This window comes from Solanum tuberosum, unplaced genomic scaffold (assembly GCF_000226075.1).
Source record: "Solanum tuberosum cultivar DM 1-3 516 R44 unplaced genomic scaffold, SolTub_3.0 scf00016, whole genome shotgun sequence".
Taxonomy (NCBI): Eukaryota; Viridiplantae; Streptophyta; class Magnoliopsida; order Solanales; family Solanaceae; genus Solanum; species Solanum tuberosum.
Genome location: NW_006238942.1, coordinates 1,613,128 through 1,619,489, shown reverse-complemented (window position 1 = coordinate 1,619,489; position 6,362 = coordinate 1,613,128).

Here is a 6,362-nt window from a genome sequence, read left to right as displayed (position 1 = left end):
ATAGATACATAAAATTAATACTAGATACGTATAACAAATACATGAAATTAATGTTAGATACTTCTATGATACATATGAATGTACTTGTATGGCACTCATGTATCTAAATGTTTAGTTTGTTGGATACATCATATATTGATAATAGATACATCAAATTAATGAATTTATTATTTTAAGAGTAATAATTTGAAATTAATCAAATTACATTACCAAGATATACATGTTTTTATCTTATATTAATAATATTAATGAATTTACTATTTCAAAGAATAATAAAATGAAATTAATTATCTATGTATTTTGAAAATCCTCAATTACTCCTCTAATTAAGGAAATAAGTTACAACCAATTAATTTAAATAAATAAATTTTGTATCTCAATTTTAAAATTCGACAGATACATGTATCTCATGGATTCAGACTCATGTATCCTAATCATAAAATATAGTAGAGGAAGTAATATTTGAAACTATTGAGAATCTTAATAATTAAGACCTAAACTAGTAGGATTTATGTGATTTGCCCTATTAAATAATTAATATAGCTTGTTTTTCTATAAAATTTGTCTTTATTTAGAAAACAATAAATATAAAATTAAATTAAAATATTTTAAAATTTTAATATGGATTGATGGCAGGGGTGTTCAAAATCAATTTGTAATCGATAAGTCAACCGTAAAATTAGCTTATTGGCTTATTTGTATTGGGTTATTGAATAAATGATTGGTGGACGGATTAGAATTTTATAATTAACGGCTTATTGGTGTGGGGAAAAATTATTCAATTTCCTTATAGGATAAATCGTTAACCCATTAAGGACCTGTTTGGAAAGCCAACCTGGTAATTGAATTTGGTGTGATTGAGTGTAATTACACTGATTGTCCTGTTTAGTTGGACAAATAATTACTTGGTCAGCAGGTAATTGGTGTAATTGGCAGGGATAATTACACTCTCCAATTAGGGAGAGGATGTGAATTGTTGGTAATTACATGGTGTAATTACCGGCTGACTACTTTTTAATTTCTTCTATTTATTTTTTTGTTTTAATTTTTTATTTCTATTATTTTAAGTTCTTTTTTTTTATTATTCTAAAAATTTGTAAAAGTTTATTTTTTATTTTTTATTATTATATTTCATTTTCTTCTCATTCTCAACCTTATTCACATGATTCTATGCAATTTTTTCGTATTATCTACTTTCTTTATGCCATGCTTATTTTCTCATTAGCATAATTTTATTAGTATTCTAATTTTTAAATTAAAATATAATTTATTGTTAAATAAGGTTATAGACTTACGTTTTCTTTCTTTTAAAAAAATAAAAATAAATCATATTTATTTATGCGATGTTGAAATTTGCGATAAGAGTATTATGTTAAATTTTTTGTTTTGAATTTATAACTTATGTTATATTTTTCATTTTCATTTGTTTTAGTAATATTGAATTCACATTGCAAGTCATTTTTTAATTAGATTATCATTTTGTTAAACATTTTAATAATTTATGACATTTTATTTATCTATTAATATTTTTATCAAACATGCATTTCACGATGTTCGTAGAAACTTCATACTTTTTGTTTTTATGATCAATTCAATTGAAATATATTAATTTGAAATTATATATAAATCAATTATTTTTTTCATAATATTAGTTAAGAACATATGTTTATTAATTAATATATATCTTAAATATTTATTTTAATATCATTTATAAAGTTTCTTATTTGTTTAGTATAAATTTTTATTTTTAAAATTTAATATAATTTTATGATTGCAATTGTGCATCCAAAGTCCAAACAGAACATGTATAATTACACTGTGACATCCAAACAAGACATGTGTAATTACACTGAGGCAAACAAATAGATCAGAGTTACCATACTTACACTTTTATCTTAGATATATTAGTCTCATGTAATATTTTGCCATATATATAATTATATATTGTTAAAGCCGTAAAGACAAAAATTGAAAAAACTATTTACTTTTCTATTGTAGTAACTATTATATAACTATTAATCTATATATTTTTTGAAATATAGAAAAAATTTAATAATTTAACTTGCATTTAAAATAGTGAAAAGAAGTCCCTTTTTTAAGGTGCGTTCATGAAAAAAAGTAGATGTTAGCCAATACATTGCCCGATAATTGTTAATCCGTTATCGAACAAATTGATATCTTATTATTTGGCTAACGGATTAGTAAATTTAAAAACTGATCTGATAGGCCAAATCGTTAAGCAAAATTACCCGTCTGATCCGCCCGATATGCCGATTGATTGTGGTGATGAATAACGATGGTGATTGTTTGTCAATTTGGAATGGTGTTGACTGATGATGTTGATTGTGCATAGTATCTTATGGTATAGTGATTGACAATAGTAATTAGAGGTGTTCACGGTTTAGATAAAAATCGATTGACAGTACTGAATAGAGGAAAAGAGAATTGTATAACTTGTTGAGTCATACTAGCTGATTCAAAATGGTGAAACTAGAATAGTACAAAAGTACACAGAGGTGGCAATGTCATATTAAGAGAAGAGTTGGAAATTCCGGCGAAAAAGTGAGAAAGTGCAGGCTGCCAACAATTGAGAGGGATGATAAGTAGGTTTGACATGTGATTTGGATCTGTCAAACTTCAAGAGTGATTTGGATCATTGGATGGATTCTAGCATTTTGGAAAAGTAGGTTTGTCCTGTCGTTTTGATAATTTCAACAGGCTCAAAACATGTTTTGCCGTCAATCTGTATAATTGGTTTGCATCTGGAAGGTTCCGAAGTAATTCCAAGGAGTGGATTGAAGTTTTGGTTGAAGTTTGATTTTTCTAGTTTTGTTGTCTTCTAGTGCCAGTAACTCACTCCTCTGCGTTCATGAAAAAGGAGGGGTTCATTGGTATTCACATACAAAAATTGATTATAAATTGGGGCTTTTAATACCTAGATCAGAGTTGAATATTGATGTTTCTTCAATTTGGGAATCGATTAGTGCTTAGATTTCAATAATTTTTTGGCGCATAAGCTCCTGACCTTATTGGTAAACTAATTTTGGTGTCAAATTTATGATTTTGATCTTGGGGTTGACTTTTGAGCTCGGGATAAAAGTATAGCAATATATATGTCTACGGACTCATATACAAAGAAAAAGGAAGCAACATTTGAATCTGCTTGTGCTTTGCAAAAATATCCCCAAAACCAAGAATCTTTCCCTGCAATTAAATGGACTATATCACTCAAATTCCTTCCTTAGTTACCAAACAGGTAGCTAAATATGCATATGTCAACACAAACTCTTCAACTTTAAAAACATCCAAGTGATGAACATATTTACCATTAAGGAAACCACACGTTTTACGTAATTGGCCAATTCAGTGCCTTGTTTAACAAAACTCATTGAAAACAGGGGAATCAGTCTGCTGCGTTCGTAACCTCAAATGGAAAATAGAACAGTTCTGCCCGTGTGGAAGCTCTGGGGAAACGCATCAATTTTATGGTGATATTCCTTTCTTCCTTGGAATCAATGGCTATCTCTTGCTCAATGCACATCCTTACAAGAGATGGAGTGCGAGCAGATAATAGCTTAACAAAAAACACTTCAGTTTTTGAACACTTAAATGAACTGATGGTCACATACTCGAGCTTGTTAAGTGGTCTATTCAAGCAGGTTCGTGTCTCCAAATATTTCATAATTGTTTCAGCATTGTCGTCGCCATCCTAGACCTAATGTATAAAGAAATACCAAGACATTTTGGCTTCTCAAGTTCAAATATATGAAGAGCAAACATGAAACCAAATAATAATTATATCCATTGCACGACAACATATATGTGCTATTTCTTACCGTAATCAGAAGTTTACTCAAATTAGGAAAACTCTTGATTAACTGTAAAGCACAACAAGTCTGATCCACTTTGTTGAAATCAACACCTAAGTGTAGATACCACAAGCAGTTGAGCTTGGGAGGAAGCTCATCCAAAACTATATTTGCATTAAAAAGTTTTCCGAAAAGTACAATAATTAGAATCCGATGAATACAATCACTATATATTAATTATTCAAGTGAAACAACACGTCAATTTCTTACCTCAAGGACCAAGGGACCCAAATAAAGTTGTTCAAGTGAAGGAAAGCTAAATAGAAACTTTTCCAAGGTTGGTATTTCATCATGTTTTGGATTATCCTCCACTTTTTCCAATTCAATCACCAACATGCTCAGTTTATTGCAATTCATAAAGCAATTTAGCACGAGATAGTGACCCACAACAACAAACAAGGACTTCAATTGTGGTGAAACCATCTTCAAGTATTGAGTGCCACCACAGAATATCAAGGCTAAATCCACAACAAGGGGAACTTTGATAACACAACTGGTTGGTTGGCACAAATGTTATTCTCTCTAGATGAAGATACGTAAGATTCCGAAAGCCAAGAAAAGAAGTTGGTGGTTTGAAGACACAGTTGAAAATTTCCAAATGCGTCAAGGTCGGACAATTATATACATAAGAAGGCTGTATATAAGTTTTATTATCCAACATATTAATAGTTAGCTCCTTGACACCATTTCTGGTGACATAACTCATCCATCTATTAATACTAGCATATAAAGACAAATTCAAATTTATTCCTGAAACGTCAAGAACAAACTTCACAATGTCTCCAACATGCTGTAAGAGAATCTCATCAATTGTTATTTTAAAAATAGTTGTAGATTTTGCTGCCAACTTTTTGCAAAAATAGTTATTTAGCACTAGATATGGAAGTGAGACCCAAATATCTCTCTATTTACTAGACAAAATACTAGTTCTTGCTGCATCGTGAACCGGCAAGAGCTCAAGGATACGATCAACAACGTTTCTTGGTAGAGCAATGATTATATCTTCTTTTTCCCCTTCAACAACAACTCTCTTACTAGGTGCTAAAATAAGTTGAAATAATCTTATTAGGCTTAAAACTTGTAATTAAAAAAAAAAAACTAGAAAGAGAATTGTATACCTTGTTTAGTCATACTAGCTGATTCAAAAATGGCGAAACTAGAACAGTACCAAAATACACAGAGGTGGCAATGCGAAAAAGTTGGAAATACCCCGATAAGAAGTAAGAAAGTGTAGGTTGCCTGGAATTGAGAGGAACGGTGAAACCCTAGATATAAGGGTTTTTGGTATTAAAGAAAAATATTTCGTAAAAGGGTCATATTTGCCCAAGTACATATTTACTCTCGTCATACTTTTTTGATATATTTATTCTTTGTTGTTCATCTTGTATTCCTAAGATACTTAGAACAAAACTTTGAAGAACTTGGTAAGACACAATAAAGTTTAAGAACATTTTCACAACTAGGAAATTAAAACTAGTATAGAAACTAGAATTAGAAACAGATTAGAAAAAATCTACGAAATATTTTTTCTTAAAGAAGAATTGCTGTCAATCTTAAAAGTCACAACTTTTCATAAAAGTCACAACTTTTCATAAAAGTCACAACTTTTCATAAAAGTCACAACTTTTCATAAAAGTCACAACTTTTCATAAAAGTCACAACTTTTCATAAAAGTCACAACTTTTCATAAAAGTCACAACTTTTCATAAAAGTCACAACTTTTCATAAAAGTCACAACTTTTCATAAAAGTCACAACTTTTCATAAAAGTCACAACTTTTCATAAAAGTCACAACTTTTCATAAAAGTCACAACTTTTCATAAAAGTCACAACTTTTCATAAAAGTCACAACTTTTGATAAAAGTCGCAACTTTTGATAAAAGTCACAACTCTTCATAATAGTCGCAACTTTTCATCAAAGTCACAACTCTTCATAAAAGTCACAACTCTTCATTTTTCATTCACACCTTTTAAACCCCAACAATCCTCCGCATGAATGGGGAATGACTTCAAGACTAAGAAACGGACAAGTATGTGTACTTTACAAGCAAGAATTAATTGCATCTGGATAAGTAGGTTTCCCCTTGGACTTTCCGTAGTGAACATATGTCGGATATACTCGGTCAATCGGTAGATGCGATATCTTTGAACCGTCGAGCTTTGGTGTATACCTAGACAACCATATGTCACACAATTAACCCTTTACCATTTATGGTTCTTACGGTTGTGTTTGTTTCATCCATGAACACATCCTGGTTTCATGAGTGTATAAAGAGATGGGCTTTTGACAATCATCCTCTTTGAAGCGGCTTACACTTTACACCCACATAGGTGATTTCTAACTGTGTTATCGCGTAGATACACTATTTGGTCAAATCTGCCAAACTTAGCAAATCATTAAAAATATTAAGCTTTAGTAACTCATTAACAAGCCTTAATGTTGTATCCTTGTTCCTGAGCATTGTCTTCATCATGAGAATGGATTAAGTTTGT